At 42.6% G+C, this 21687-nt stretch overlaps 1 long non-coding RNA gene across 1 annotated transcript; it reads left to right on the top strand.

Moving 5' to 3' along the window:
- Positions 1–350: 350 nt before the first annotated feature.
- On the top strand, positions 351–18856 carry LOC118250946 (uncharacterized). The gene is made up of 5 exons (XR_007707808.1): positions 351–1025; positions 5847–5927; positions 6843–7072; positions 18067–18180; positions 18730–18856. It is a non-coding gene; the product is annotated as an uncharacterized LOC118250946 (long non-coding RNA).
- The last annotated feature ends 2831 nt before the right edge of the window (positions 18857–21687 follow it).

The following is a 21687-nucleotide window of genomic DNA, read 5'->3' as shown; positions in this document are numbered from 1 at the left end:
CTTGCAACTCCCTCTCTGCTCTGTTGAATAAGATTTTTAACACACCTTGCAGCAGGGTCCCACCCAAAGTTACTCTACCTTGAGTTGTTTTTGGGCATTTTTCCTTGTCCTTAGAACTGTACATCAGTTGTGACTGCAGTTGTTCAAAGCCAGGATGCAACTACTCACTCATAGCACCTGCAGTCCAAAAGCTGTTAGCGTGGGCTGAACTGGCATCAGAACGGCTCACCTTTAGCAAAACTGAAATATTCAGTGGGATGCTGCATCCTTCTCTGGATCTAGCAGCTTGGGTGCCCTGGCAGGGCATGGCTCAAAGGTGGGTCCCCATTGTTGAGCTTTAAGGAAGAAGATTGAGAACGATCTCCTATGTGAGTCCATCAGATGAAGGGATTACTACATTTGAACTGTGTTCAGGAATAAAATCTGAACCCCTGAATAAATGTAATGATGCAATGAATCCTTTCTCGGGTGCAGAACAGTGACTGTGTAAATGCAAATAAAGAGTTTGAGGTGATTCCTCTTGAGCCAAGGTTGAGTTACATTAGGAGAACATCTTCATTTTGTGCTGTTGTGTGCTGGTGTTAGAAAGTATCATATGCTAAGGCGAGCAATCCACCTAAGTTTATCTAGTCTCCTCGCTTGCTAGAAAAAACATAACACCTTTGAACCCAAAAATATCTGGGAGAGACGACTAAGCTCTGACATCTCTTAAAGTCATGAACCATGCGCTGTATTTTGGCACTGACGCCACACCAAACTCAACCTATCCGTTCGGTGCTTGCATGTATTTCTGTCTGTGCAGCAAATGTGACAAATCAGAAATACTGAAGCTCGATATTATCTCTTCTAGTTTCCATTCAGAGCAGGAGAACCAGCTGGGAGAGCTGGTTGAGCGATGCGTGCTGACTGCCAGGGCTCCCCTCAGTGAGCTGCTGACTGAGACCCACCTCCATGAGAAGGAAATGAAATCACCAGCCCACAGTCATTAAGAGGAAACTTAGCAGAAAGTGCGACGGGAAGGTCTGGTAAGGTCACCTGAAGCATCGACGTTGAAGAGACCCAGAGGTGCAAGTGGGATGGGTTTGACTGAAGGTTGAAACTATTTGTGAATGTAAACCCTGCCCCGAGCTGGGGTACACCTGGATGTGTTGACCCAAATGCATAACATATTTGAGGTTTATCTTGGTCGCTCTTGTTTGCAAAAACTGCTGCCAACAAAATTCATTCATGGAGGCACTGTTTTCCTCATAAATCTGCACCAGTTTAGAAAGGATAGATAACAAAAGGAACCTAGCTGTCTAAGCAGTACCAGACTTTCTAAAAATTAAATTATTGTAAATTATATGTAAGTTTAAAACTAATTCATAGAGAGACTTGACTACCCAAGAACTTTTCAGAGAAGGCAAAGCAAACAACTAGAGGCTGAAGAGTATCCCATAAGAGGATAGATTAAAAAAGATTGCAGCTATTTAGTTTAGTAAAGAAACTAATAAGATACTGCATGACAAAGGTATATAAAATAACGTATGGCACAAAGAAGGTCAGCAGGTGCTTGTACTTATCCTGTCTTGTGAAAGAGGCATGTGAGGATACCTAATTCAATTAAAAGGCAATAAATATAAAACTGGTAAAGAAAATGCCCTTTTATGTCACATATAGTTAATCTGTGGAACTCACTGCCACAATAAATTATGGAGGTAAAGGCTTACAGTTAAATTAAAAAAAAAAAAAAGAAAAAAAAATTAAAAAAAGAAATCAGAATTGTTAAAAACATTCAAGTTGTGTATTCAGAATTAAGTTAGGATCTTATGCAGAAGGGTATGTAAGTGCCATGCTGAACTCTTTATGTTGAAACCTTGCTGGATAATACATACCCCATCTTTACAGCAGGGACCAGACTTGCTCTTGCATTTTTCAGTTAATCAATTGGAATTTTTCCCTAAGCAGAATATCTGAAGCAGTAAAATGTCCTCTTTTGGGCCAACCAGGAAGCTGTGTGGTGAGGAGTGCTCTTCGGGGGTGGGAACAGGGTACCCTCAGTCAGAGGAGGGATTTGGGGTTTTGTCATAATGTCTTTACCAGGCTCTTGAGTTACCAAATTGTATGTCAAGCTCTAGGCTGCCATAGGTCCTCTTTATATCTTGGAGAGCTTCATACTGCTGGAGTATACAGGTGTGACCTGAGAATCTCTACAGTGTCACTCCTCTTCTCCTCTTCTTGAAGCTTTGGGGATTGAGCACCTAATTTTTGAAGCTCATCCGAGTTTATGCATGAGGTGGACATCAAGCCATGGTTGTGATGCTTCCATACAGATGCATAAGACCAGGGACCTTGAAAATCAACCACAGGTGCCCAGGGAAGGCAGGTAGGGACTGAGTGGAAGAGGGTGTTGATCTGTGTTCTTTGTATTGTATTTTTGATATTTGTGATTTTTTTTTTGTGTGTCTTGGTTCTTTTCTGAACCTAGTTGTATATGTCTAACTTCTTAAAATAAGATTTGTGCACGTTAGCAGGCATTTTAGAAAATGTTATCCTAAATAAGACTTTCATATCCATACTGTTCTAATGGAATAATGAGACTGCTGAGGAATAGCAGGAAGCATGGGAATACAGGAGACAACTTCCTCAGGACTGCACTTCTTTTTGGTGTCTGCTTTATGCAACAGAGATTGACTACCATGGAGCCAAGCAACTTCAGATCTAAATAGGAAATATGTTTCCTGATTCAGTCTCCTCTGACTCACTCAATGGTAGAAGCACAACACAGGAAGGGAGATGTTCACACAAATTAGGTGTTGTGGGGAGGACTGGGAGAGGTGAGATCAGTTTCTGGCTTTTGCAACCACACAGATATTCTAATCCCTCTTGTTTTTCATTTCTGCATGTTTAAAACACGGATACTCCTTTTGTTAAACAACATTCTGTCATGCTCATTTAGCATACTAATATGAGGAAATGAGAACTTACCATGTGAATGTAGTGCTGTAGCCCCAAGTAGAAATAGAAATAAGTTTAACAAGGAAGTGTCTGGGATTTTCTATAGGCGCTGGAGGGACTTAGGCACTTAGCTCATTCTTACTCTTCGAAATTCCAGATAAAATGTTATTGGCACGTGAGTGATTAGCTAGATATTTTTAGTGACTCTATCGTATATTATATTTAGTAATTCTGGACTCAGCATAGGGAAGGTCTTTGCAGATCATGAGGTCCAGACTCATGATATTTCAGGCAGTCACATCATATATTCCTCTTCATTTATCAGGCTCAGTTTTAAAACTAGTTAGGATTTTTGCTCCCTGCCCCATCAGAGGAGTTGTGTCTGTTCCAGAATCTGGCTCTTCTGGTGGCTGGAAACTCTCCTGAAGCATGATGTAGAGGACAAATAGTGGTGTCAATTAGTGACCAACTGGAATACTTATGAATTGTTACTTATGTGACAGCCTGTAAAAAGGGAAAATATAAAGGAAATGTTGCTTAGGATCATATCAGGTGATTCATTTCCAGCAGAGGAGAGAAAACCATGGGCCCTGTGCAAAGCATCAGTGCAACCTCATAAGAAATATGGCCCTAGACACCCCTGTGCACAGAAGGACCAGACAGAGAGTATGCCCAGAGCAATGAAACCCCCTTTGAGAAGACTGCAAAAGCAATATTTACTTGGTCTAGCAAAAAGGCAGTTGCAAAGATGCTTTAATTGCTATCAGTATACATGAGGGGAACAATAGGCAAGGAGGAAAATTTGTTGTGAAGCCTAAATTAAAGCATTGGCATGAGAACAATTGACCATAAAAGAGTTTGGCTAGAAACTGGAAGAAAGTGTTGAAAGTGAGGAGCTGTGGCTTGGCTTTCCAATATGAGCAGGGACATCAGCAAACCTACCTGCTCTTAAGATTGTCCTTAAACTCCAAAAGACCAAATTTGCAACTTTTGATGATAACAGCCTCAGTGATCCGGAAGATCTCTACTGATCTAATTCCTAAAGTAAATGTACATAAATTCCACTGCAACTTCATACAAAGCTGGGTTTTGTATACTATACTGACACACTTCGGCATCCTCTCTTCTAGCCTGTAGCATTCTGCTGTAGTTACAGAGAGGAACAAGCACCTCCTTTATTCATCTTTGTCATTCTGTCCAGATTACAAGCAGCACCATTTACCAGACAGGCTTTCAATATCCAAAGTGTCTGTTCTGTGAATTGGGCTAGTTTTAATGGTTATTTCATGGCCATGTGAATAGCCAGAACAATTTTCTTTTGCCCATACTTGAAGCACAGTTTTTTGTTGTTTTGGTTTGTATCCACCCTCATTTCAATCCTCCGAATTTAAGTAAGTTGAGATCAAATTAAATTAAAAATATAATTAAGGCATGTGAGTTGATACATTGTGTGCTGAGGCTGGCTCTAACACAAGGGACAATAACAGCCTAATTCTAGCTTATCTTCAGTACTCTGCCTTGTAATGGAAATGACAGACCTCTGGCAGTGCTGATGGGTGCTCTAATAATATATATTTCACCAATTATCTCTTTAAGATAAGAAACTTTCACAATTAGGGGGGACTTGTCATATCTCTGAAATACTTGGGGGTTTAGGGGGGCAAAGCAATATGTTTAGGATTTGAACGCAGCCAGTGAAAAAAGAAATAATTCATTTCAATAGTCCTAAAAACCTGTCCCTCTCATAGATGGGTGGTGGCTTTCATGATCCACAGCATGCAGGTGACATGAACAAGCCAGCTGCTACTGCTCATAGAAAGCAACTCTGGGAGAGGTGGGGAAGGATATGCTTTGTTAAGGACCATACCCCAGCTTGCCTAGAAGGTTTTCCTGGTAGGTCACAATGCTGAGTTTTGAGCCTCTGTGACCAATGCTGGGGATATGTGCCTGCACCAGGAAAACAAACCCGAGGGACCGCATCCTGAAACAGAAGCCTCGTTACTAAGAGGAAGGAGGCAGAACTTCAACTTCTCCTTCACAAAGACTTGGGTTCTGCAAGGACATCCTATGGAAGTAGATGTTTTCCTACAAATAAGAGCTATTCCTGTATTTTTTCTGTGGAAAATACATGGCTGGCCCACATGGTATTAAGTCTGCCAAGGTCTGTCTCTATTTGGTGTGGGATGAGTCGTGGTGTAGTTTGGTAACTGATGTCAGTGCTGCTCTGACAATACACATGGGAAATGCATGAAGATTGGAAGTGGCTGATGCTGCACTGCATGGTCATGGGCTGTCCATAAGCACCCATGTGGTTCTGACCTTCGTGTCCTTTTGAGGTTGATAGGATTTGGGATTTAGGTCTGCAGCTTGGGCATAAAGACAGGGGAGAAGGCAAAGGCAAGTCAAACAGAAGAATTTAGGATCTTTTATTTCTCGTGTGTTTCCCAGCACACATGAGAGAGGATGGATGCTCGTGCATTGTGACTAAGTACAAGGTAAGGACCATACCTCTAGGAAATCCCATCCCCAAATCTTGCTCTGTGCTTGCATGCCTGATAGAAACTTGAGGCAAAGCTCTTAGTGGAACACTATGCAGTTTAAGGTCACTGAGTATCATCAGAATTTCTTGTGATACGTTTGTAAAATGTTTCAAGAAGGCTGTAGGCAGGTAGAAGGCATGTAAAGCCAGAAATGGTTATACCTGAGGTTCCCGATCTTCTGAGGGGAGAATGAAATGCTGCTGTTCCTTACAGAGCTTCCCCGGAACCTAATTAGAGAGCATGAGGAGTGTATCAAGAGAATGAGAGAGGAAAGAAGTGTTCAGTCCTTGGGCTAGGAAGGGAGCAGATTGTCCAAAATGATATATTAAGCTGTGTTTAACAGTAAGAGCGGGAACCCTGTATCCACAGATGTCCGGGAAAGGAGTGGAAGCTGTGAGCTCCCTCCTGAGGGAGCTGAGATGCTGGAATTACTAAGGAGAGTCCTTCCTGGTAAGTAAAACCATAATAATCCAAACAGTGTTGTTTGGCCATCTTTGTAACTTTGTTTTATTTTGGGGAATCTATTTTAAGCTCCTGAGTAAATCTTGTCTAGTGATGAAGCTGGCTGAGTGCCCTGATGCACACCCAAGCACTGCACTCCTTACAATCAGGGTCTTGGATTTCCTTCTTTCCATTCCCCCATCCCTGCAACAGGTTTAGAACATTTGCTGCCTCTCCATTGAGCTGCACGAGCCTGTGCAGGCCGTACTGACAGAGGGATGTGTGTGGAAGACACATTTTTGGTGACTGACAGGAAAGGTCTCCACAGGAGAGTACTGCAACAAGGGCACGGCAAACCTACAGCTGCCTGCAAGTGAGAGCACATACCTGCTCCTGACGTGGGTTACAGAAACCTTCCCTGATTTCCCAACCCATGTAGAGCTTTTTCAGCCCGTAAGCATTCCCACTGACAGCCCTAAAGGCACTGCAGACCGACAGAGAGAAATTACAGTTCTTTTGTCTTGGGATTTTTCTCTCTCCTTTTTCTTGCTGACTTGTTCTGATCAGGAAGACTTTTTTCCCCACCGTTCTGAAAGGTGATCTTTCTTCGTAAAGGATCATGAGAGCAATGGGTCAAATCCTTGCCTTGTTTTTGTTTTCCCCTTTGTATGTTGGATGCGTTTGCTGGCTTCTGTTCAGGAGTTGTGATTGGCATCAAAGCTGGCAGTGACAATTGTCTCTACTGATCTCTAGACTTCATTAAATTAGATAGTTAACATTCAGAAAAAGGCTTTGCTAGTTTCTGCCAAAGTGAATTTCCTTGATTTCCTCTCCAGCCTTTTCCCCCCCTGCCTGGCCCTGTTGCGGTTTTCTGAGCTGACACAAAACAGTAATGGCTTTTTTTTTTTTTTTTTTTTTTTTGAGTTTCCTGCAGGTCACCTTCCAGCTCTGGGCTGGTGCAAAAGAGTGAGGAGAGGCAGCAGGCAGGTGGGACTGCAGAGACAAATCTGATGCCAACAAGTGCAGTGGTGCTCCAAGATGACCCATCGCCATGCTGAGGGGTCAGGATGTGCTGTGCTCTGTTTTACAGCTTGACTCCTACACCTGGAGAAAGAGAGGTGGTTTACATCCTCCATTTTCCAGAGATTCTGCAGGTAGATACGTAGCAGCTGATACCTACCATTGGTAGGGAGTGAGAAGTGAATCAGCTTTGCTCTGTACAGATAGGAACTTGCTGCTTTTGTGATAAAACTCTTCTTAAAAATCCAAGTTGATATATTTTTTTTTCCTTAGCATCCCATTAAATTTCCACCGATGTCCAGACAGCCACAATGCAACATTGAGCTCCTGTCAGGCAGCAGGTTTCCTTTGATGCAGAGATGGGCAATATTCATTCTGTGAAATATTTGGGGCTGGTGATGATATGGAGTGTCACCTCAAAGTTGTCACCTCAAAGCACATTTATGGACCTGACCCACAGGGAAAGGAATTTAATGTTTTAAGATTTTGTGTGTGTTTGAGAAATCATTGAGAAGTAACTGTGTAACTTCTGTTATGAAAGCAAAGGGGTTATGGTGCTTTTTCTGAAGCATGCGGAAAAGCCATCAAAATAAAACCACCCCTGACGTTGCACTTGAAACTTCCCCATGCACAGGAGAATATAAGCTAGACCTCTGTCCTGGGTCTCATCTTAGCATTGCAAATCTGGGTAACAAGTAATAAAAACACTTCTTGAAATATGTGCATAGATTGTGGCTTGCAATATGGTAACTAAAAAGATACTATTTTTGCTGTATACCATTTTGAATGGGTTTGGATATTGATAAGTAAAAGGTAGAAATGCTTATAATGGGGAAATAGGAGATGTGGATCTTCCAAGCAGGTCTCCACATCCTCCAACACCTGCTTCAATTTGCAAGGCTGCAGTCATTTGTGCTTATAATGGAAAGGTTTTAAAGATTATTGATCAGTGTTTCATGCTAATTAGTGTCTTTTTAAAAAAAGGTGGCCTTTTACAGAACAGAAACCCTCCCACCCAGCAAAGTGAGGTATTGTTTGAGATACTGCTCATCCCTTATCCCCTCTGCAGATGCTGCATGAGCTCTGCATTGTTTCTGCTCCACCTCTGTTTACTAACTATAAGTGCACAGCGAAGGTGTATGCATACATTGACTGGGTAACATAAAAGCAACCTCCAAATTGTAGCTGGCCTGCCTGTGTTGCCAAAGCGTAGTTTGATCTTTACATACGATTTGGCGTCTTGGCTATGGTTGTGTTTTTTCTAGCATTGTGCTGGTATCCTGGAACACATTAGACAAGGATTACATCTAGCACAGATGTGCCAGAGGGCCAAAATGTGTGTGAAACTGAGCTGGCAACTGAGCACTGAATTAGGTTTTACGATTATTTTTAGCCTAATTTCCTATGGAAATAAAGCATAAGTCATCCCACTTCCTTTGGGTGTACATATGTGTCTGCCTTCCTGCTCCTCAGCTGCTTTCTGAACCCACCAGCCCAGTCTGACAGTGAAGTGGCATTATCTCCAGCTTAATTAATGAATGTAATTAACAGGCACGGTCAGAGAAAGGAGGGGTTGTACTGGTGCCTTCCCTTTGAGGAGAGGCTGCGAGGGATGTGACTGCCCTGGGGCACAGAGCCCTTGACAACCCTGCTTCCTCACTCCTGCCAAGCCCTTTTGATATTACTGCATTTGCACAGCAAGGACAATGTTGTTTAGTTTCTGAAGTGTGTTGACATCCATATGTCTGACATTTTTATCCTGGGGCAGGGGAAAGGCACAGCGGGCCCGACTCGACTTCAGGGAGGAATGGTTTGGGTTAGACTGGTGTTGAATGTGCTGACAGCTGCCATTCCAGCAAGGCTGTGGTAACCTTCTTCCTTCAAAAATGTCAGATGTTGTGATTAGGCAGGAAAGCAAGGATGAGTGATGCTGTGGAGCAGCACAGTGACATGTCCGCTCCACCTGCTGAATGACCTGTGCCATGTTACCCAATGCAGGGTACAGTTTTTAGTTATGAAGACTTATTCTGGTAGCTTTGATTTTGTTTGATATGAAACATGTCTTGTGTCTCTCCAATATTACGCTGATCTTTTTTTTTTTTTTTTCCTCTCAAAGAATTTGAAGGTGTCTCTTTACCTAAAAAGAAAAAAACAAAAATCTTCCCATGAGAGTATCTGAGGATCAATTTTTCAGCATGGGATTATACAGTTTGGCTGTATAGGCTTAAGGTTTTTAATTTGCTTACACATAGATAGACTTACTTGTGCTCTATACATCACCAGATCAATGTAAATCTATTTACTAGAAACTTGGGTCAATATTAAAAGAATTCCATTAACCAGCAATAAGGACCCTGGATTAATATGATTACTATAGGCTTCCAAGCGCACAGAAAGGATCAAGAAATTTTATTTCATCATAATCTTAAACAATACCATTGTGGAAATCCCTCCCTATCTCCTGGAATGCAAGAAGGGAAAAGGATAGAAGAGGCTGTGAAGACAGATTTATTTATTCCACTAATATTGTCTCTTTAGGTTAGCACCTCTGATACACACTAATAGTGGATGCTTCTGCAGCTTCTGGTAGAAAAAAATGTGGGCAGAAAGGTTTTGGGCAATTACTCCAGGGAAGGAAGAGAGAAGAAATCAATGGATTCTGAAGGACACAAAGCAAATGTGACATTTCCAGAAGATAAAGTATTTTTTTTTCTTTTAAACTGTGGTAACTATGGAAAATAAGAAATGTTTATATTATTGCCTACAAGAAGTCCTGTATTGTGGTGCTACTGGATTAACCTTTGAAAGATAATTTTCATATGACTGCAGGTCACAAATATGAAATCTGCACTGCAGAATATAATCCTGAGACCCATAGTTTGGTAGTAGAAATTCAAGGAGATTTTGCCCTGGAGAATCTTCCACTGGTTTATTTGGCCTGATTGGTTTCTTCACTTGTAAAAGGCAAAGAGTCCACCGGCTGAATCTAATCTAATCTAATCTAATCTAATCTAATCCTTAGATTAGATATAAGGAAGAAATTCTTCACTCAGAGCGTGGTGAGGCACTGGCAAAGGCCGTCCAGAGGAGCTGTGGATGCCCCATCCCTGGAGGTGTTCGAGGCTAGGCTGGATGGGTCTTTGAGCAACCTGGTCTGGTGGGAGATGTCCCTGCCCATGGCAGGGGGGTTGGAATTAGGTGATCTTTAAGGTCTATGATTCTGATGTGACCCTTTAATGAATAGATTAAGCCTTTAAGTTTGCAAACAAATTGCAAACAGGGTGCATTAATGGACTAAAATGGAGACTTGGATCCCTAATGTGCTTAGGCCATCTTGGACTTTCTCAATGATGGAAACAGAAAATGAGAATTGGTGAAAATAGATTCTGTGAGGAAATAGATACAGCCCCCTCAGCTGCCTGCACTGCACTGGTCACAAAATGGTGGCCTGTCCATAGTTTGTGTTAGAAACTTAAGGTAGAGGCCACATAGAAAAAAACTAATACAAGCCAAAGAATCAGGTGTGGAAAGATGTTTTCAGATGCTTTTCACAAGCCTTTGCTGTTGTAGCCCCATTGCAATGAACTAAAACCAGATTTTGAAATGGGGCTTGGGAGAGGATTGGAGATGGTGGGGCAAATTTGGAAAATGTAAATTCATGAGGCTGAATTGCAGAAGTAGTCCCCTGTTGTCTCAAAGGTGCTGAGCTAACTGGGTGAAGGGAATTTGGAAGGGCTTTGGAGCCTCAGAAATGGTATTTGAGACAGAGCACCTGTGAGTTGGGGGGAGAATCAGGAGGGGAAACGGTAATTTGCACCTGGGCCCTCTTCTGACAGGCTAGAGAGGGCTTCAAATCCTTCCATGCCAAGGGGCAAAAGGCCAGTTTCCACGTTCTCCCCAGTTTTCCAGGGATCTCTACTTCCTTCTGGATACTTATTCTTTTACAGCTAACCAAGTTTCTTTCTCAACTTTGAGTTTAAAGGAGGGTATGTAGGAGTCCTAAATGCTGCCACCCAGGACACCGCATTGATTCAAGAAGTGTATGAAACATACAACTGCCTCCCTGGGCTTGTGTGCAAGAATGCCAGGGGTAGTTTTAAATGCCAAGATTTTATGTGTTACCAGCAAAGCCAGCACTGTTCCCCATCAGGTGCAAATATATGGCTCAGCAGCGGCTGAACTCTCTCACCAGCTTGGCTTATTTGTCTGAGGGAACTGCGTTGGGCTATACCAGCCAAAAACTCATTTTTCCTAATATAAGGTTGGGCTTCCAGTAGGGCAGTTTACTGGTAGTTTTGCAGTTTTTGCTTTTCCAGCAAGCCCTTTCTAGTATAGGCAAGGCTGAGATAGATGGACTTCCCCAGGCTAATTTAAGCATTTTACTCTTCTTGCACTTTAATTTTCAGTCTATATTTTGCTACTTGGTCTGTATTTCTTTAAAGAGAAACCTACTACTTTAGCCTTGTCCCCAACCGCTGTTCACTCAGAGCATCTTGGATTTGACCATAGGAGATAAAATAACTTCCTTTGACTCAACCCTTTCTTTTTTGAAAGCGAGAATTTCTACCTTTCTCCTTCCACTGTGATACGTGATCCCATTATTTTCATTACCCAGTACTCTGAAAAGGAAGGTCCACTGAATGAGAACATGCAGTAAACATGTCGTCATCTTCTTTGTTTTTCAAACCAGTGGCTGAGATGTGCTGTTCCAGAGAAAGTTGAAAGAGCTAGATTTTATGTGGATTTAGGGAACAGGCTGTCTGAGAATAATGCTTCAAACAAAAAGTAATTTTTATTAGGGGTTTAAAGGCTTATGCGTGTATGTATTCTGTGAGTAACATCTCATTCCTTTGACTACTAAATTATAATGTGGGGTAGTATGATGATAGGACTCTCTTCGGGTTTCATGGTAGGCTATCTGTCAGGCTGTGAGAAAAAAAAAAACATATTCTGGAGGTTTTTCACACCCCCTTAGCCCCACTGGTGCTGGGAATCGGGGTCTCCTCATGTGAAGTGCTAATGCAAAATGCATTGGCACTTGTCAGCAAGAGAGTTGGGCCCACTGGTATGGGTCACTCAGTCTTTTTCAGCCTGTGGGACGCAGATCAAGCTTCTCATTACACAGAGAGATGGGCAATTATCTACATGCTTGCGTTCATGATGCTTCACAATATCAGTATTGTTTTAAGCTATTTCTCTTTTGCTTCCCCCATCTTTCACTTGTTAGCATGATTATCTTTCCAGTCTCGCATCAGAAATTGATCTCTATAAATAATAACTAGAACTAATCTCTGCTGTACAATGGAGTTAAAATCCTAGTATTGAAAACTGATGTCTATCAATAACGTTAAGTACAAAGATTTTAACAGCATTTGCACAGCAGGAGCTGTTACCTTAACGTGTTCAGGCCCTAGTGTAGTTTGCTTGCAGTGACAATTAAGACTTTCCTTGCCCTATAACACATTGTGAATAGCTACGAGGATGATCTAGCTGTTCCTTTTTCCCTTAGTGATATGTCTTAACTTGACTTTTAACTGGAAGGGTCTTACTTTTATAAATTTTAAAATCAAACCACTTTATTCAGGTTCCTCAACAAGGGTCTAGATAGATAGCTCAGTGGGTAGCCTCACATACCTCTCCCTATTCTCCTCATCCTGCAGTCACCTATAAACCATAGCCTCCCAGAATTTGTGGGCCGTATCTATCTGAGGAGGAGGGAAAACTCAAATATGCAAGTGATGGTCTGCGATATGGGTCCTATCGCTTCTAGGAGATAGGACACGCTCTCACTTCATCAGCAAGTCCACCAACATCCACAAGGATGGTGTGTTATCAAGGAAGGGCATGGTTGAATTTAGGCTAGTATGACTGAAAACACATATTGGAAACATCAAGGAATTATGTATAAAATCGTAAGTTTTTTGAAGGGTATGGCTAAAGCTAGATTTTTAAATTTTATTTTATTTTATTTTATTTTATTTTTGTCCGTAGCTAGACACCTAAATAGAAGTAACCTGGATGAATAACATCATATACAAATTGGGAATATGCCACCTCAGCCAACCTGTTCTTGACTGCTTGTACTACTGTAGCATCCTCATAGCCCAGTCAAGACTGGTGTGATGGGACTGGGAAGGTATAATCATAGGGCCTACAATCTAAATTCAATAAGGCTAGCATTGGTTCAAAACGCCTAAGAGAGCAGCTGTCTGCTGAATAAAGCTGTTTTAACACAGTCTAATTCTGCATTGTTCTTCAAGCAGCAACCTAAAAAAGACAGAGACTTAAAGACATTTTTGAAACTTTGCAGCCTGGTGGAGACTCTGCCATTTTGCTCTGTAAAATAAATCACAGTATTTGAAGACTTTTCTCTCAAAGCTGTAGCACAGCCTGCTTTATCTAATGTAACCTCTAATGGAGCTCCCACTGGTTCCTTAAGGACAGTGTTTCTCACGTCAAACTATATGTCATTGTTTGGGAATGTGTCCTGATAAACAGTGCAAATGTTACTATGCTTAATTTCATTCCTTTATTTGTAATTTTGTCCCTTTGGACCACCTACACCCTTTCCATAGAGCACCAAAAGGCTGTGGGAGATGAAGACTGTTTCACAAACACATTATTCCAGATGTACTCTCTGCCTGGTGCATGGTGAGAGCACTCCAGTACAGCTCTTTGGATGTTTACCTCCCAGTTTAGATTTTCAAGGGGCTCTGGAAGAGTAATTGCCACTTTGACATCACCTATCTGGGAATGCTGATTACTTAAACAATGTCATTGTTGACTTCACTCTTTTTAGCAGTTTTCTATCTCAAAAAGCTTTACTTTTTCTTTGTATATGTCCCAGAGAGAGGGTGTGCTTCTTTATAAATATGTATTTTCTCATTTATTAAAACCTCATGATCTCTTGTGGAAGAGACATGTCTAGTAGGAAAATGAGAATATACTGTTTTCTAAAAAACAGGGTGACAATGTGTGGGAGTGACTCCTTATGGTGGTAGGCATTCTGGACTGATTTAAAAGCATTTTCTCACCTTAGGTAAAACTTTTTTTTATCGTCCTAAATAGAGTTTATATGTACTTTTTTTTTTTTTTTTTATGAAAAGAAATGTTGTTCAGATCCCAAAGAAATGTATTGCCAAAATGGTGAAGTGTAGTAAAGTATAGCAAATGAAAAGCTGTGGTTTGAGAAGAAGATAGAGGACGGTCAGTGCCTGCCCCAGGTTTGTGTGGGGACACCTCTGCAGTAGCTGGGCAGAAAAAGAATATTCCTGTTGTTATCAAAGCTGGTAATTCTTGCAATATTTGCTTTGGCTGTGATTTTATTTTTTTTTTTCTTTTTTCCCTCCTGAAAATAGATTACTTCTTGACTCAAGTACTTTGTTAACACTTGAATAATAAACAGTGTGTCTTTTATGTGTCAGGGTACCTGTGGGGCTTAGCCACACCGAGAAGAAAATGGCCAAGTTGTGCTCAGGCTGAATGTAAACACTGGGAAGGAAAATGTTCTTTGCTAAGTGCTTTGGGCTTCTGGCTAAGCAAAGTGCATGCCACTAACCATTTGCCACTGTTTGTAGTACTGCCTGCAGAGATGTTGAAGGCCAATAGGTTTTCATGCACAGCTATGTTAAGCCTATAGACGTTGCATAACTGAAAGCCATACTCACGTTCATGAATGCAACAGGTGAAAGCCTATTAACAAATAACAATATGTGTAGTTACAAACAGCCTGAGAAATTCAGTCATTTCTGATCACTTTTCACTACATGAGCCCTTCATTCAGGCATGAATGACTTTGTTTCCTTGCCTTCTGCTTATCTGGTGGGGAAACGCTGGTCAATCTGGGTGCCCCAAATAGCTCCACTGCTGATGCCTCAGTGCAGACCCTTCCTTCCAGTCCTTTTCCCCTGACCACCAGCAGATGTAGTGGGGCTTTTGGTCTTCTGTGGGGCTACTACTGTCCGCCAGGAAGGTCAGGCACCCCTCCACTACTCTTCTCCGTCCTTTACCAGCAGGCTTCAGTAGTGAGCCGCCTGCTAGTGGCAGGTAGAGACACACCGCAATGGGGAGTGCACCTTCCACCTCTAAAGGTACCTTTGCAGATCACATCCTTCTTGTCTGCTGTCAGTTTGTTTGTCACTCTATTAAATACATTTTAGCATATATTCTTTGTGGCAGAGTTCCGTACGCTACGATTGGTCTTTTGTGATCATCTCTTACTTTACAAATCAGCCAAGACTAATAGCCAAATGCCAGAAATAAAATAAAAAAATATTATTATCATTATTATTATTTGAGTGTAGACAGGGAAATAACAGTTTCCTTTTGTCACTGTGTGGTGACATCTGGTTTTACATTTGTTGGCTGTGCAGATGATGACATGATGTTGGTGCTTTGAAAGGCTTTTGATTTGTAATTTCAGGCAAACTTTTTGGTGTCTCCTTTTTGGAGTGTGCTACTAAAAATATCTTCATGAGATCTGATGTCTCACTAAGTGCTGGGCACTCTCCCTTTCAACATTAGGCCTCAAGGGAGATGGTCATTCCTGTGTTCCTGGGTGGTAATCATCAGAGTATGATCATCATAATGTCCTTTTTGGGTGCATGCCACTCATTACTTTTATTTTGCTGTTAATCTTTTCATGTGACTCACCGAATTAATCACAGTATTCAGTTTTCCCCCCACGTCCCAGTATTTTCCTAGCTTTTCTGCACTAAGTTTAGCACAAGCTGGAGAGACGCTATAAGGGCAAAGCTTGCTCATGAGTCTCCTGTTGTAAATCCAGGCTAATTTAATTGAAGCTAGTGTTGTTCCAGACATGCCACAAGCAGAACTGAGGCTCTGTTTTACTGATTTTTAGAGTCTGGAGTAAAAGAGCAATAGACTTTCTTTGTATGTGCAAATAAATTAATACTGATAAAGCTTGTTAAAAGAGAAGACAAACATTTATGGTGGTTGCTTGAACTTCTCTTCATGATATTGGATACTGCAAGCTTATACTGGATGGGTAAACCACTACAAAGCCACAGCAGCACTTGTGGATTTATGAAGTGAAACAAGTGAAAGCTTCTCATATAGTAAAACCACAGCACTGACAGTATTTAAGCAAACAGCTGCTTAATTTTTTGTCAACAGGCGGAGCAGGGTACAACCGATACCCAGCTGGAATAAACTGGTAGATCTCCGTTTGCTTGAGAGGAACCAGTGCCACCGCACTTGAGCTGGGGGTTCAGGTTTGGTCCCACTGAACGGAGCATGAGGGCAGATGTGCGTCCCTGGCTGTGGTGCAAACCAGGGTGCTGCTCGTGAGCACCCTCCTTCGGGAGCTTGTGTCTGGAGCCATTTCTTCAGCTCTGACCCAGAACACATCCATCCTCTGTAAGAGCTCTGTGCCCTGGGGAGGCTGCTGCTGATTTGTTTTATGGGATTCCAGCTCTCAGTAGACCCGCGCTGTCCTGTTTTTACCACTCCGTCACCAGTGCCAGCAGTTCTGTCACAGATAGGGCACCTGACAACAACGAGTGAAGCCTTTCTCTCTGCCCTGCCGGCTTTTGCGATGAGGCAGTGGCTACTGCTGGTTACCATGTGCCTACATTTGTCTCCAGCTCCTGTGCTGAGGTGGATGGAGAAAGACTGAGTTCCTCCATAAAATAACCTTTCTTTTCAGTCTAATGTTAATCAGAGGGAGTTTTTTTTTTTTTTTTCCTTCTTTTTTTCCTTCTGCCTTTTCCCAGTGCCAGCAATCTCTGTGCATAATCTCAGGCCTTCCTCTCTCTCCAAATTTATGTCACTCAGCCAACTTTCCACTCCTACTTTTCTTTTCTAAAATTTCTCATAGCTTGACTTCGCCTTGCAAGGCCTCCTTATTCAGCCTCTGTAAATGGACACAGGCACCACATCTGGATGGAAGTCACTGTACCACAACTGGATCAAAGTTCGGTGCTGGGACCACCTTTGGTGACCACCTCCGACCTCCTGCCAGTGCAACCAGGGACCTGCAGCAGAGCTTGACAGGGACTAGATGAACCTGGGATGAGTTAATGCCAGGAGCACAGTGTGAATGATTTTGATACCAGCTACAAGAAGTTTCAGAGGCATACCTCTGCTTTAGGGCTTCATCTGGTCAACCCTGGGGCAACCCATCCTGCAGTGGCTTTTGCTGGTTGTCCTCACTCAGTGGTACTGTCTCCTATGAACACTTGCTGTGCTCTGGCTAGCTCTCCATGACAAGCACAGTCATTGCAGTGGCTTCAGCACCACCCTAAATAGCTTTCTAGGCAGGAAGTTCAGGGTGCAGAGTTAAATCAGGTTGGAGGGAGACTGAGCTGGGCACAGACTGTAAAATACTCTGTATCTGCAGGTAAGCTGGAGGATGCTTTTCTACACCATTGCCAGTTCCACCACCGACCCTACTTCCTCTGGAGATAGTTAATATGAAATATGTGACAGATTTAAAAACGAGCTCTCCTGGGGGAAAAGGGGAAGCCTCTATATTTTCATACCTACCTTTCCAACATTACAGTTTTCTGAGACAGCCTGAAAAGGACCAGCTAGCAGGTATGCCCTTGTGCCTCCTGTCCATCAGTGCACCTAGCAGGAGGGCAGGAGCTGCGGGGTAGGCACAGAAGAGCCATCTCTCTTCCTCCTTCTTCTGCCCTCCTCCTCCCCTCCCTTCCTCCCTCCCTGCACTTCTCTTGATCTGCTGGTGGCTCCTAAAAGGATTAATTAGAAAGATGTGAGCAGGGGTTGGAACGTCAAAAAACAATCGTCACTTTCATATCTGACCCCTATCACCAGCTGCAGAATTAACAAATTGAATGTCGTCAGCAAACAGGAGTTGCAGATGATATGAAGTTCATTACCAGCAGCACAGGGCTTGTGTTCAAAGCCCAGTTTAAACAACTCTTGCTGATTAAATTCCTTGCAGGGGCTCCTGCCAGACATGTTTAGAAAATACGGACATCTAACAACTCTCCCTCGCTTTTTTTCCTTGTCTTCTTTTCTCCTCCCTCCTCCCCCACTTTTTTTTCTTATTCTTTTTTTTTCTTTTCTTTTTTATTTTATTTTATTTTATTTTTTTGTTTGTTTGTTTCTTAATGTGTGTCAATTATTTGTCTCCTATCTGCAGGTACTGGCAAGTATCAGCGCTCTGGCCCCGCTGTCTACAGCCTTATCCATTTGGCGCCTGCTCCAGCCCTCTCACATTACCAGCAGTGGGGTCTGTTTTCAGCTGTGAAAAGCTGTGAGCATAGCTTCTTTCTCCCCTCCTCCCACCACAGCCTCTCTCCCCCTTGTCCTTTTCTCCCTCTCACCCTTCTGCTCCTACAGCTCCCTCCAAGGGCCAGGAAGCAAGAAAAAAAAAAAAAAAAAAAAAAAAGCATGATAACCAAACACAATGACCTTCTACATGATGGCACTGGGGATTCCCAACCTGCTCCCCACTCTGGTGGTTGTGGCCATTTTTGCTGCATAGCCCACGTGTACTGGCCCTGTTCCTGGTGAGGATCTCCAGCTTGTTGTGACTCTGAGTCTACCCCATGCACAGGAGCATCCAGAAGTCCACCAAGGCAGGTTGCTGGGAGGGCTGGATGAGGAAGTAGGAGCTGTAAGCAAATGCACAGGAGAGCTGTGGGGATAAAATTCAGTTGCTAGCCCAACCTCTCTCTAGTTAAGCCACCTTGAGTTCAGAGTCTGAGCTTCACATCCAAAACACTCTTCTTCCTTTTCCTAAACAATTATTTTTTTCCTGTTGTATTTGGTCGTTCCATTTTCCTCCCTCTCATGTCTTCAGGATCTTTCTCCACCATTTCCCTGGGATGTGAGGATGGAGTGACTGGCTGTTCCTGCTCACTCCCACAGTAACTCCTGGACATGACAGGTTGGGTGGGAACCCAGCTAGAAGAAGCAAAATCTCACAGGTAGGCTGTTTCTGCAACTTTTGTGAAACCAGGCAGCTCTGGAGAGGGGAGAGGTATCTCTAGGGGTCTTCCTGGGAGAAGGAGCCCAGCCCTTGCTGGAGAGCAGAGCTATGAGGGTCCAGGTGAGGCTTTCCTGGGGTACACACCAAAGGAGGTACCTGGGTATCTGACTATGAGCCATGTATTTGCAGGTTGTGTTTGCTCTGCTGATACTCTCCTTTAAGCTGAATATCACAGATTAAAATGTTGAACCAAACCAGGAGAGCTTTCAAAGGTGCCCAGGAGACAGTGTAGAAAATAACTGTCCTTTGCAGGTCATGTTGTACTAGACCCCTGCTGGTCAACTACCTTCTCTTTGGCAATCTTACTCAGTAGGAAAATTTCAGGAATTATATAAGAAAAGTAGTCTCCGGCTCTCCCTTTGGAAGCAAAATGATGGTATCAGGGGCAGGAATGTGGCATAATCTTCAAAGAATTTTGTAACTTTTTGTTGGGCCATTGCTGTATTATTTGGTTTCTCATATAGGAAGTATTTTATTTTCCAGACATCCTTTGCACCAGCCAGAGCAGTTTAGTCTCTGAAATGTTTGCTGAAGTCTTTCTACACAGGAAAAACTTTCACAGAGATTTGCACGCACTGTTAGATGACATTTTGGATCATGGGGTTTTTCATGCAAGAAATAGCCCAGCGGCAAAGTTTTCCTTTTTTTTCTTTCTTTTTTTTTTTCTTTTCTTTTTTTGGTCCTTTACAGACCATCTCTCTCTGTCACGGAACCATTGACAGTCACAAGACGTAGAACCCCCCAACATCTCCCTTCCTCTGTATGACCATCTCTAATGAGAGAGTTACAGACAACGGCTGATCCATAGCAGCAAGTGTAATTTTTATACTCCTCATATCTAGGCCTCTTGTTTCCTATGCTTGCTCTGCTATTTTTTTGTTTTAAAAAAGAAAAGCTACCTTCCAAAATGAACTAGTGAGACAGGCCTCTCTTCGTTTTATTGAATTCACTGAATTATAATAAGAATGACACCTGGCCAACATTTTCTACTTCCAAAGTTCCTACTGATATTTTTATTATTCTAACTATAAAAACAGGGGTTTTGCAAATATCTGTCACTGACTAAATCTCATTGTTTCTTTAAGCATTACGTACCTGCAACATGTTCATCCAAAGCCTGTGTTTCAAGTTCAGTGATGTACACAGGTTGCAATCTTCCCTTACATGTGCTTGCACTGATTACTACTGATCAGTAATTGGATGAGCAAATGCAAAAAGTGTTTCTAGCAGAGAGAAATTATTTTTGGAAGAGTCCACCACAGCATGAGTTTGCTGTACTGCTGAGCAACCAGCATGGGATGTCTACAGTGCAGGAGGCAAAATCCACTAATAACATGGCATGCATGGATGTATGTATGAGCAATATGAGCCTATGGGAAGACTTGCTTTTAAATCTAGCTAAGCCTAGAACAGCATGTATTTTCCAGATACTGGAAATTCCCAGCTGGTTGGATTTTACTGACTCAGTGTTTTGTGCCCACATTCATTCAATTCCAGCAAAATGGGAGGGTGAGATTGGTGCAGAGTGCCTGGGAAAAGAGAGGGCCCCTGTGATGTCCAGTTGGTAGAAGAAGGCCTGTAGTAAATTTCAGCAAGGATTACAGCTGAAGAAGCTGTCCCCTGCCCAGTCCAGTTGGATCTAGAAGATCTGCTGTCTCTTCTGTGCAGAATGGCTATTTTTCATCCTCTCATCCATCCCATCACCATTTTGCAGAAACATTTTTCATAAGGCTGACATGCCCACCCCAGGCTGTGCCCTGGGGCACTGCACGAGACTGTTTATCTGCACATATCCTACTCATGGCTCTTGGGAGAGCTCGGTTCAGTTGCTGTCGAAAAGGGGCTCAGACAAATTGCAAGCTGTCACCAACCTCAGGGACCAGCCTATATCTTTGGTTTGCTCTTGCTCTTCTAAAGCGTCTTGTGAGCTCTTGCTGGCACCCAGCACCTCTAGGTGTTAATTGGTCTCAGACCAATCAGCTGTTGGTCTTTTTTTTTTTTTTTTTTCTGGGATTTTCCAGCCTGTAGTGATGTAGCTGGAACATCTGGACCAAGATATTTACATCTCACTAGTAGCCTGTGTTAAAGGACCTTGCATTAAAAATAAGTTAATGAGAATCCTCCTCCTCCCTATGCCTCTAATCTGCTATAGGTCGTAAAGAAAAGTACTTGCAAGGAAATGTATTAGGCAGTCTTTATGAGCTGTGGCACAGAGTGCAGTAAAACCCATGGTTCGGCCCCTGGGCCTCCAGCAGGACATCTCTTTATTGGAGGGGACACCACAGAAGTACCATGTTCTGAGGCTACACAAAATACAGTAATAAGGTTAGCTCACAGTAAAAGTGTAATTAATGTCATATAATATAAAGATTTACCATTTTCTCTAAGGATTTTTCCCCCAGGCAGCTCTCTTGCATCATGCAGTAATCTAAATTAAAACGTCCCTGACAATTCCCCATCTTTTTACCCATTTTCTACCTGTATGCTTGCTCCCAAAGATGTTTATCATGGGGTGCCACTTCAGCGGAGGGGGTTTAGGAGAACGTTGTGCAACAATAGTGGTGCTGCCTTCTTTGCCTGTTGAGTGAAAAATGAAACAATGCGCAGCTTGTCTGGGGTTTCTGTTTCTCTCCCTCTAAATCTTCTGCTGTGCATTTTCACACAAGACTGCTGTGTCTCCCATGTTCCTTATCACTGTGAGATTGTTGCAGCTTGCTCTTGGAGATTGCTGAGGCAACAAGTACCCATGCTTCCTTCGTTTACTCCACA

This window comes from Cygnus atratus, chromosome 2 (assembly GCF_013377495.2).
Source record: "Cygnus atratus isolate AKBS03 ecotype Queensland, Australia chromosome 2, CAtr_DNAZoo_HiC_assembly, whole genome shotgun sequence".
NCBI classification, from domain to species: domain Eukaryota; kingdom Metazoa; phylum Chordata; class Aves; order Anseriformes; family Anatidae; genus Cygnus; species Cygnus atratus.
This window is presented reverse-complemented; position numbering and strand designations above follow the sequence as displayed.